The 11,918-nt window shown below is 59.5% G+C and overlaps 1 protein-coding gene across 1 annotated transcript in view; it reads left to right on the top strand.

Moving 5' to 3' along the window:
* The first annotated feature begins 2,397 nt into the window (after positions 1–2,397).
* Positions 2,398–11,918, top strand: part of TNFAIP8L2 (TNF alpha induced protein 8 like 2) — an 18,314-nt gene continuing 8,793 nt past the window's right edge. Inside the window, exon 1 of the mRNA XM_039512333.1 lies at positions 2,398–2,530. The gene's annotated coding sequence lies outside the window, so the exon portion shown is untranslated. The remainder of the gene's footprint in view (positions 2,531–11,918) is intronic.

Raw genomic sequence — 11,918 nt, 5'->3', positions numbered from 1 at the left:
TCGGACGGCCCCGAGGTGCTAGGTGCTGCACATACGCACAAGGGCAAGAGACCCCTTGCCCCAGAGAGCTCCCAGTGTGAACTGTCCGGAACCCCAGCCCAGCGCTCTACCCACTCGCACAGCCTCTGCATTTCAGCCAGCGGAATGTATTTCAGCCCCACTCTGTTTAGGGCCTGATGCAGAGCCTCCCGAGATCAACAGGCAAACACCCATTGACTCCGGTGCGCTTTGGGGTCGAAGGGCCAGATGGGACCACTGTGATCATCCTGGCTGGCACGGGCCAGAGACCTGCCTCCTGCTGGAGCTAGAGCACAGCTCTACAAACCGCCCATGATGGAGATCAACCCTGTAGGCAGGATTCGCACCGGTGTCCTGTCCTCCCCGAGTCCCATAGCCCATCCAGCCTCTCTCAGCCTTGCTGCCCCAGCCCCGGCCTGGCTGGGGCTGCCCCCTGCCCTGGTTTTCCCACAATCGTCCCTTTCTGGAGGTAGCTGTCTTAAGAAATCTGTCCGGGTGCTCAGTGCACCCGTCTGGGAATGAGCGACACTGGGAATGGGTGACAGGGGATGGATCACTGGATGATTCCCTGCTCTGTTCATTCCCTCTGGGGCACCTGGCATTGGCCGCTGTCGGGAGACAGGACACTGGGCTAGATGGACCTTTGGTCTGACCCAGTCTGGCCGTTCTTATGTGCACACAGGCAGCTGGCCGGGGTTATGGGCGCAGGATCACCCTGGAGGTCCTGTTTTTCTGGGCCTTGGAGGCAGCAGCCATAGGCCTGGGGGGCCTGCTCGCACTTTTCCAGATACATCGGTTACTGGGCCTCGGGCAGCAGTCAGGGCCACCCAGAGGATTCAAGGGGCCTGGGGTCTTCAGTGGGGCACTTTGGCAGCGGGTCCCGGGGCAGAAGGACCCCCTGCCGCCGAATTGCCGCCGAAGACCCGGAGCGGAAGAAGCTCCGGGGGCCTGGGCCCCGCGAGACTTTTCCGAGGCCCCCGGAGCGAGTGAAGGACCCCGCTCCAGGGGCCCCGAAAAACTCTCGTGGGGGCCCCTGCAGGGCCTGGGGCTGGGGCAAATTGCCCCACTTGCCCCCCCCCCCCTCCTCCCGGGCAGCCCTGGCAGCAGGTGGCGATCGGGGCTGGCAGGACTCAGCAGCAGCTCCCTGTGCCGGAGGGCCCGATTGCCTGGTCACTGCTCCAGCCCGGGGATGGCGTCCCTTCTCATTACCCCCTGGATTACCCCACGGGGTGGCCATTTGGCTTGACGGCGCTCAGTCTTCCGGGCACCAGAGCTCGCTGCCATGGCCTGCTGCCCACAATGTTTGCAGAGGGCTGCGGTCACATGGATCCCAGACAGCCGGCCGCAGCATGTGTCTGAACTCCCGTCCCTCTCCGGAATAGCCAGGCCAGCGAGAAGCAACCAGCACCTCTGATTCAGGGCATGCAAGCTGAGGCCAGGCAGAAATAGGGGAGAAGGGGGCTGCCCTCCACAGGCCCCACACCTGCAAACCCAGCGGGCTTTTCTCTGACTCAACCCCACCCTGGGAATCCGACCCCTGCACAAGGCTCTGATTGGCTAGCAACAGCTCTTCAAAGCCCAGTCACTGCTGCTCAGCAAAGGCGGGGAGCTTGTCTTGTGGTTAGAGGAGGTGGGCTGGGAGCCAGGACTCCTGGGTTCTCTTCCCAGCTGTGGGAGGGGAATGGGGTCTAGTGATTAGAACAGGGAGGTCTTAGAGCCAGGACTCCTGGGTTCTATCCCTGGCTCGGGGAGGGGAGGGGGGTCTAGTGATTAGAGCACTGGGGGGCTGGGAGTGAGGACTCCAGCCTTCTAGACCCAATTATTGGAGGGAGCATAGGGCCTGGTCCTTTGGAAGAGGGAATGGAATTCATGACTCTGCCACTGACTTGTGCAATGACTTTCCCTGCTGCGTGCCTCAGTTTCCCAATCTATATAACGAGACTAACAAGATTAAAGCCAGCTGTGTGGGCCAGTGGGTAAGACAGTGGACTGGGAGTCAGGACACCCAGGTTGCGTTCCCAGCTCTGGTGACTCATCGTATGGCCTAAGTCACTTTCCCTTCTCTGTGCCTCAGTTTCCCCCCCTGCTGAAGGGAGATTAAAAGCACCACCATGGTGGGAAGGGGCTGATCCTTGCAGCCCTGTTGTGATCATCAGGCAGATGGGTGAAGGCTCCTCGTCTTGGCGAGATCCGGCTGAACCAAGGCCAAAGCGCCTCAAGATAAAGATCTCAGGAAGTTTAGAGAGGAAACAAAAATCTCCCCTGTATCTGACCCGCTCTGCCTGCCAGCCGGCTGTTAGTTGTGTCTGCAGGGAGCAGTTCAAGCCCCGAAATAAGTCAGTTCCGTCAGCTGACGAGGGCGGGCCCCAGCGACGGTTCCTCAAGGAAGTTTCACTAAGGTTATCTCGTCAGTGTGCTGCCGATTCGGGTTTTTGTCTTCCTCCATGCCAAAGTCTGCTCCAGGGGAGCCTGTATGAGCAGGGGAAGCCGGCAGGTGACAGCCGGAGACTCGGTGAGTGGCTTCTGCGCTGGTGAGGGGGGCAGGTTGGTGGGCACGTGGGCATCCCATCCCGTCGGGAACGAGGTGCGTCGGGAAGGAAAGAGGGCTGTTTGCAGCGGATGGGGGGTGTCGTTTTCAGTTCAGTTTCCACCGTAACGAGTTGCGACAGGCCGCGGCTCTGAGTCACCGAGGATGGAATGGGGGACGGTTGGAGATCAGGCTGGGACACGGGGCTGGATCCTGGCACAGGTTAGTGCTGCAACAGGGCTAGGCGTCTCACTCGCTTCCTTCCTCGCCCTGATACTCCTGCCCTGCCTCCTCCCCAAATGCACCTCGGAGCGCCAGAGATGGAGAGGATGCTGGCTAGGGGAGGTCTGCGCCCTACTAAGGGTGGTACAGGGACGGAGGCAGGAGGCAGGACTCCTGGGTTCCGTCTAGCCCTGGGAAAGGATGGAGTCCAGTGAGTTAGAGCGAAGGGGGCTGGGAGTCAGGACTCCTGGGTTCTGGTCTCATTTCTGGGTGGGGAATGGTGCCTAGTGGTTAGAGCAGTGGGGTTGGGAGTCAGGACTCCTGGCTTTTCGTCCTGGCTTGGGTGAGGAGTGGGGCCCAGTGTGTTAGAGCCAGGAGGCTGGGAATCAGGACTCCTGGGTTCTGGTCTCATTTCTGGGTTGGGCATGGTGCCTAGTGGTTAGAGCAGTGGGGTTGGGAGTCAGGACTCCTGGCTTCTCGACCTGGCTTGGGTGAGGAGCGGGGCCCTGTGGGTTAGAGTGGGGGGCTGAGAGTCAGGACTCCTGGGTGGGGAGCACCCAGCTGGGAAGGGTTTAACCATTTCCAGGCCAGGCTGCATTGTCCGCTGAGGTTGAGACCAGAAGCGGGGGCGGGGGGGAGGCCAGGAGGCTTCTGAGCAGACACGTGTGTCTCACGCCACAGGCAGCTCTGCCTTCCTCTCAGCAAAGCAGGCCTGTCCCGGGCGGGGCAAAGACTCTGCCTGCTGCCCTAGAGCTGAAGTACTGGGAGAATGGAGGCTGCCCACCCCAGGCACCCCAGATCCTCTGAGCACGAAGGAGGCTAGTGTCCCCGGTGCACAGCTGGGACTGGGTCCATGCGCCTACGGCAGGAGCAGCTGAGGCGGGGGGAAGGAAGATCTCAGCAAACCCACTGACCCAGGATAAATGCATCACAGCACCTCCTTCCCCTGCATCACGAGGTGCACCGGAGACCCACACCCCCCAAGCGGGGGCACAGGGAGCCGTGACAGGCTAGTGGGGCCAGGGAGGGTCAGGGCTTTGCTGGCCCATAGGGGGCAGTAGACCCCAATCGTGGTGGGGCTTCAGGCCTGTCGAGACGCCGCTTTGCTGGGCCGAGGCAGGGCCCAGCAATGGCGCAGGTAGCTGGAGTCGGTGCCGTCGGTGGGGAGGGCGGGGCGGGCAGTTGCTGGCAGAGTAGAGAGAGGAGCCTGGCTGCACTGCTCGCCCCGTGGCCGGCGGAGGAGGGGTTAACAGGACTTCGCCCTGGCTAAGATAATTGTAGCCCACCGGCCAGTGGAGTTACAGCCCCCAGCCTAGAGCCCTGCTTCAACTCCCAGCATGTCAGCCAAGATGGGCGACTGTCCTGCTCCCCATCCCAGGGAGGCAGTGTTACCTAGTGCTTAGAGCACTGGCCTGGGACCTGTGTTCTATTCCAGGCTCTGCTGCGGGGTGACCTTGGGGAAGGGATGTCCCACCTCCGTGCCTCAGTTTCCCCATCTGTGTAACGGGGGTGACGATACTGACCTTCCTGGGGAAATTCTTTGAGAGCTACTGACGGCAAAAGCTTGGTCTGATTATTACTGAGCTCTGGCTCTCTGCCCCCGTAGGGTATCCCCGTGGGAAAGCCCATTAGCTTTCTGATGGCCGAGCGCTGTGCCGGATGCTTGTCAGGGATATTAATAGGCAGGCAACTAAATTAAACCATCCTGAGAAGGCAATTTGGTCTCCTGGGCTGTATGTGGTGCCAGCAGCGGGGAGAGGTGTGTGTGGTCTTAGCAAAGCCGCTGGCTGGGCCTGTGCCAGGCGTGCGGCTGAGTCAGAGCATGTCTGACACTTCAGGGGCTCTTTGCTTCAGGGTTCTGAAAACCCAGATGCCTCACAAGCCCTGGAATGATCAGTGTCCCCGTTTTATCCTGGGGGAAACTGAGGCATAACTTGAACAAAATGCTGTAGGCAAGTCATTGGTTGAGGCAGGACTAGAACCCAGGAGTCCTAGCTCCTTGGCCCCAGCCCTCATCACTAGGCCCTACTGCCCTCCTTGAGCCAGCAACAGAACCCAGGAGTCCTGGCTCCCAGTCCCCTACTCTCACCACTAGTCCTCGCTCCCCTCCCAGAACCAGCAACAGAACCCAGGAGTCCTGTCTCCCAGTCCGCTACTCTCACCGCTAGTCCTCGCCCCCCTCCCAGAACCAGCAACAGAACCCAGGAGTCCTGACTCCCAGTCCCCTATTCTCACCACTAGTCCTCGCTCCCCTCCCAGAACCAGCAACAGAACCCAGGAGTCCTGTCTCCCAGTCCGCTACTCTCACCACTAGTCCTCGCCCCACCCCCCCAGAACCAGCAACAGAACCCAGGAGTCCTGACTCCCAGTCCGCTACTCTCACCACTAGTCCTCGCTCCCCTCCCAGAACCAGCAACAGAACCCAGGAGTCCTGTCTCCCAGTCCGCTACTCTCACCGCTAGTCCTCGCCCCCCCCCGAACCAGCAACAGAACCCAGGAGTCCTGACTCCCAGTCCGCTACTCTCACCACTAGTCCTCGCTCCCCTCCCAGAACCAGCAACAGAACCCAGGAGTCCTGTCTCCCAGTCCGCTACTCTCACCGCTAGTCCTCGCTCCCCTCCCAGAACCAGCAACAGAACCCAGGAGTCCTGTCTCCCAGTCCGCTACTCTCACCGCTAGTCCTCGCTCCCCTCCCAGAGCCAGCAATAGAACCCAGGAGTCCTGACTCTCCATCTCTAACCACTAGCTAACACTCTCTCCTCTATCTGGGAATAGAACCCAGGAGTCCGGGTTGACCACTTGACAGTGCTGCAGCTGTGGCACACCCAGACTCCAGTTTGCTCTGGGTTTGCTGGTGGTGGGACCGGCAGGACAATGACATTTCCCAGCTGTTCCCTCGCCTGAACTCTCCTGCTGCCTCCGAGCGTTTGCCTCCAGGCCGCTGAGGCTGCAGGCTACAGTTCACCGCCCTGCGCCCAGGTTCAGGGCTGCGTGGCAGCAAGTCAGGCTGGCGGAGGCCCAGGAACACCCCATCAGGAGAGTCACTTCCTTGCAGACCCGTCTGGCTTCGGTGGGAGCCCAGTGAGAAACTGTTCGCACAGGGACAGGGGCCACCGTTCCCAGCCCTACCCTGCGATGACACATGCTGGGACTAGTCCTGGCCGTCAGTTGTCAGACCCCCGTGGGGGTGACTAACCTGTGACTGCTGGCTCTGCCCTGGGAGGAAGTCTCAGACCGAGGGGCAGTGGGAGGCTGTGAATCTCATCCCAGTTCCGGCACTGACTCACCGTGGGGCCTGGAGCAGGTCATTTCACCTGGATGGCTCAGGCTCCCTGGGTGCAAAGCAGAGATAATTGGGCTTTCTCTCTGGGGTTGGCAGCAGGCTGAGTTTGTGTTTGCAAAGGGCTCAGGAGGATTGTTGTGGCTTCCAGGTCTGCACTGCCACTTAGGACCTTTGCAAAGGCTCTGTGGGTCAGGATTATCACCACTGTACAAATGGGGAAACTGAGGCCCAGAGGCCCAGTGATGTGCCAAAGGTCACAGGGCAAGGCAGAGCGAGGTCTAAAACCCCAGAGTCCTGATGTCAAATTGCCCCTGCTCTAACTACTAGAAACACTCTCCTCCAGACAGAATCCAGCAGTCCTGACTCCCAAGTCCCTTGCTGTAACCACTAGACACCACTGCCACCGTCCATGTGAAAAGCCCCAAGCTGGGACAACCCGCTTACAGAGCCTGCCATTCATCCCCCACATGGGAGCCATCCCCCAGTCCCTCCCCACCTTAGCTCAAGCCAGCCTGCAGGGCTAGCATTCCCCTCCGCCGGAACAAATGACTTCTCCAGGACCCCTGGTCTGGCTAGCCCAGCTTCCTCCCAAATGGCTGCGTCCTTCCAGGAGCAGAAGGGGGTTCTGGAGGCTGGGGGAAGAGGATGCATCTGCTGAAGGCATCACCGGGCAGCAGGAATGAGTTCAGCAGGCTGCGCTGCCGGGCAGTTTCTGTGCTACGGGGCAGGAGTTTAACCAGGGCAAGCGGAAAGGCGGTGACTGGTGTGAGGTCACACAGCCACTCTGTGGCAGAGCCGGGAAGAGAACCCAGACATCCTGACACCCCAGGTCCTATGCTGGGAGCAGTAGACGCCATTCTCCTCCTCAAACCAGGGATGGAACCCAGGAGTCCTGACCCCTAAGGCCCACTTCGCTAACCACTAGACCCCACTCCCTTCCCAGAGCTGGGGCTAGAACCCAGGCATCCTGCTCCAATCACTAGACCACACTCCCTCCACATAGCATGTCCTTCTCCAGGTTCTTTGGCTGAGAGCTGGGAGGCCCCATTCCTTGCCTGGGCCGGAGTGGGAGATGGGACAAAGGACTCCAGTAACAGAGGAATCAGGCAGCAGCCCGGCGCACACAGCTAGTTGTCTTTAATGATCAGGTTCACCGGATCAGCCGCCGGCAGCTACACCGGTGAGCGACACGCGGCAAGTGTCTGCCCTTCTGCTGTGATTTGCCATGACGGCTGGCTGCACCACTCCGCCTCATCGGCTCAGCAGGGCTGCCAGTCTCCCCAGATGAGATGCAGTCACTCAGCCAGCCTAATGAAAGCTACTGTTATCCAAGCCCCGGGGCAGATGGTTGACTCGGCACGCAGAGAATCCTGCTGCTGCCAAGCAGCTGTGGAGATCTCTGCAGCCAAAGGCACAGAATTTCATCACATCCCCAGGGTGACCCTAGGCAGTGCTGCCTTCCTGAGTCTGCAGACAGGGCAGCCCGAATTGATAGTTGAGCACGAGGGCATGAGTGATGCCCTTTAGCTCGGCAGGCTGTTGACTCTGAACCCTAATGATGCAGGTGCAAATGCTACGGTTGTTTGCTTTTTTAGCCAGCAAAACTCCAGTTGCTTTCTGTGGGCTAAGCTTGGGGTTGCAGGAGGAGCTTGGGACTGGTGGGTGGAGCTGGCCTGAGCTCCCCCCCATTCGTGTAAATTACTTTGTTAACTCTGAACCATAATGATGATGAGAGCGTTAGTGTCACCAGGGGTAACTATTTCACTGCTGAGCACCTTTTAAGGGAAGCATCCAGTTACCCTGGGGTTAGTGTGTGGAGTCTGAACTACCTCATTTATGTCAATAGGTTTGTTAACTCTTAACCCTAACGATTATCATATAAATGTCAAGGTGGTTAATTATTTCACTGGTGGTCACATTTGTAGCCAAAATATCCAGCTGCCTTGCAATTGTGGTAAGAGTTTGGGGTTGGTCAGTGGAGTCTAAGCTACTTCCATTATCTAAGTGGCTTGCTAACTGCATCCTGATGATGGTGGTGTATAATATTAACTATTTCACCGCTGATCATAGGCTTGTGGGAGGAGCTTGGGGTTGATGGGCAGAGCCTGAGTTGCATCTCAGCGCTATCTTCTCCTCAATCTGCTGACTGCGCTCGAATCTTTTGAGCATTTTCAGTTGGGCTAATAATATAAAATAAAAACTAAATGAACAAAGAGCCATTTGAACCTAAAGGCTCATAGCCCCCACCCTGGCCAAGAGCCAGGGAAGGCCCCTGCTACCAGAATTCCCATTTCCGGGTCTCATCTGTGCTAAGATGTTCATCCTCCCCCTTCACACTCCCATGACATCGTCTTAATCGAACGGACAATGGGGAAGGTGGAACAGGGGTCGGACAAATCCGGCCTCTCTGGGAAGCACCAGACCCGGGCTCAGGAAGAGACACAGATGTTATGCTAAGAGGCAAGGCGAAAAACAGGAAGTAAAGCTGTGTGCACGTGAGACAGCGAGAGAGAGAGAAACTTTCATCTCTAACAATCTCTACCCAAGGATCTCAAAGAGCTTCGCCAACATTAATTAAGCTTCCCAGCCCACCCAGAAGGCTGGCCTCGGTGTCGGTAGTGCGCTCACTAGCACTCGAGAGGGTGCAAGGCCTCGCTCTGCCCTGGGACCTATCACAGGATCGCTCTGTGCCTCGGTTTCCCCACTCGGCTAACAGGGCTGTCTGGTCTATTTCAATCGCCGGCCGTTCAGGGAAGGGAGTGTCTCTCGCGCTGTGCCTGTGCAGCACCAAGCCCGGAGGATGGTTGGGGCCTTCCCGTGCTGCTGTCTTAGAAATCTAGAGTCTGATTGCCCAGTTCCTTGCGAGGTGGCCAGGCTCAGACAAAGGGGAAGAGAAAGTGTTTGTTTCAAGCTCATTTTTGCAACTACTGTATCTTCTGCGGTAAGAGGCACTTCCTGGCAGCTTTGCAGTAAGGGAGGTGGGGCGGACAGCCTCTGTCCGGCTGGCCCGGAAGCACGAGGGAGGGTATCGATCCAGTGTAGCCACTGGTGACACAAATGGAGACGCCTCGGGGCGCCAGGGTGACAATCTCAGCTCCCTCTCTGCAAGCTCGGCCACATGCTGGGAATTCCCTCCTTGCCAAAGCCAGGAGAGCCAGAGGCCTAAAGACACAGGTTGCGTGGGCAGCGCTGCTGAAACGGCCTGTTGAGACGCACGCAGAACCTGCCCCCTGCCTCCTCCCCCACCTGCACTGGCGTGCCATCCCCCGCCCCCCCTGATACTGCATCACCCATCCCCTGCAACTCTGCACCATCCCCCTGCATCACCCCCTGCAACGCCAGCCCCCTGATTCTGCACCACCCCTCCCCCTGCAATACTGCACCATCCCCCTGCACCACCCCCTACAACGCCAGCCCCCTGATTCTGCACCACCACCACCCTGCAACTCTGCACCATCCCCTGTACCACCCCTGCAATGCCAGCCCCAGATTCTGCACCATCCCTCCCCTGCAATTCTGCACCATCCCCTGCACCACCCCTGCAACGCCAGCCCCTGATTCTGCACCACCACCACCTGCAACACTGCACCATCCCCTGCACCTCCCTGCAACGCCAGCCCCTGATTCTGCACCACCCTCCCCTGCAATGCTGCACCATCCCCTGCACCACCCCTGCAATGCCAGCCCCTGATTCTGCACCACCCTCCCCTGCAACACTGCACCATCCCCTGCACCACCCCTGCAACGCCAGCCCCTGATTCTGCACCACCCTCCCCTGCAACTCTGCACCATCCCCCTGCAGCACCCCCTGCAACGCCAGCCCCCTGATTCTGCACCACCCCTCCCCCTGCAATGCTGCACCATCCCCTGCAATGCCCCCTGATTCTGCACCATCCCCCTGCAATGCCGTCCACACCGACGCTCCAGCCCTGCAGCGCCATTGCCCCCAACCCCCTGCATTAGCCCAGCCCACCCCTGCATCGCTGCACTATCCCCTTTGCAAAGCCTCCCAACTCTGCATCACCCTGGCAGTCGCTCCCCACTCCCCTAGCATTAGGACAGGGCTCTCCCGGGGCTGCCCTGCTTCACAAGGGCCTTGGGCAGCCCTGCGCCTGGGGGAACATAAAGGAGGATTAAAGGCCTCCCTGCCCCAAGTGCAGGAATCGAGGCTCAGCGTCTCAAAGATATTTAGGCACCGAACTCCCAAGGAACCCTACAGGAGAGAGGTGCCCAGTGACCCAAGAAGCTCTGAGAATCAGGGCTCCAAACTGGAGAGGGGGCTGTTTCATGGGGAGCTATATAGGGGAGGGGGCTGCGATTGTGGTTGTGGGGGAGAAGGGGCCAGGTGGGATTCGACATGTGCTGGAGTCTGCAGAGCTAGGCCGGTTGCTTTCCTCAGGCTCCCTTCACCCGCTCCTGCTCGCAGTCGTTGCTGCATTTATCCTCCCGAGCACTAGGGGGCGCTGTGCTGCAGAGAGGGGGGAACTCGATAGGGGGCGCTGTCCATTTGTGCTGACCCTAGTGGTAGGGGGCGCTGTGCTGCAGGGAGCTGGCGGGGCGGGGGAGGCTCAGTAGGGGGCACTCTCCCTCTTGGGTCACTGCTGACCCCTGTGTGGCACGAGGAGGTGCAGGGAGCAGGGGGGACCATAGGGGGCGCTGTCCTTTTGTAGTTGGTGCTGACCTCAGTGCAGCACTAGGAGGTGCTGTGCTGCAGGGAGCAGGGGGGACAATAGGGGGCGCTGGTCCTTTGCCGTCAGTGCTGGCCCCAGGGTGATGGTAGGGGGCGCTGTGCTGCATGGAGCAGGCTGGGGGATCAGTAGGGGGCGCCCTCCCTTCCCGGTTGGTGGGGACCCCGGTGTGGCACTAGGGGGCGCTGTTCTCTTTCAAAATGAGAGCTGGCGCCGAGCCCCGTTTTGCAGGCGGGGCACTGAGGCACAGAGAGATGCTCTGATTTGCCCACCCCGGCAGAGTGGGGCCGACCCAGAAATAGAACCAAGATCTGCAGAGGCCGAGCCCACCCTTCCCCTGCCAGGGCTTTCGTCTCCAGCCCTTTCTGGCTTCAGCCCGGCCCACGGCTTATAATGGGATGTGCCCCCTCCATCCAGCAGCTGGTTTTTCCTCCCCTTCCACTCCCACACTTGGGAACCCTGGCTGCCCAGACCCCGCTCCGGCTGGGGACAGCCAGACTCAGCCTGGGACCTCATACCGAGCGGAAATTCCCTCAAGGAGGAAGCTGCAATTATCCAAACAATACCATCCACCCGGGCCCCATTAAACTGTCAAGGGCACTGTCCCCCATCCCTTCCCCAGTAGGGCCCCTCAGGCAGACTAATCGGGAGCCTTCCTCTAGCCAATCCACCCTCCCCTTCCTCCCCCCGGCCCGATTGATTCAGCCATGTCACAATCCAGGCAGAGCACCACTAGGGCCACAGCTGTGTGGCTGAGATGTCAGCGGCTGACCCCAATGCGGGGCTAGGGGGCGCTGTGCTGCAGGGAGCAGGTATAGAACCCAGGAATCCTGACTCCCAGCCCCCTCCCCAGCTCTAACCATTAGGCCCCACTCCCTTCCCAGAGCTGGGACTAGAAGCCAAGCATCCTGCTCCAACCAGTAGACCACAGTCCCTCCACACAGCATGTCCTTCTCCAGGCTCTTTGGCCTCAATAGGGGGCACTGTCCCCTCACCGTTAGTACTGACCCCATGTACTGACCCCCTGCGATTTCAGCCCCATTCCCTATGTAGTTTTTGGTGCTTCGTACCCTAAAGTTGCTCAGTATTGCTGTGCGCTGAGAACCAGAGGTGGCTGCATTTCAGCCTGGAATCTTTTGGGGGTGAGAAGCATCAGAAAGCAAATATCGGGGACCAAGAC

This window comes from Mauremys reevesii, linkage group 24, assembly GCF_016161935.1.
Source record: "Mauremys reevesii isolate NIE-2019 linkage group 24, ASM1616193v1, whole genome shotgun sequence".
NCBI classification, from domain to species: domain Eukaryota; kingdom Metazoa; phylum Chordata; order Testudines; family Geoemydidae; genus Mauremys; species Mauremys reevesii.
Note: the sequence above shows the minus strand (reverse complement) of the source record. Positions and strands in the feature narration are given on the sequence as shown.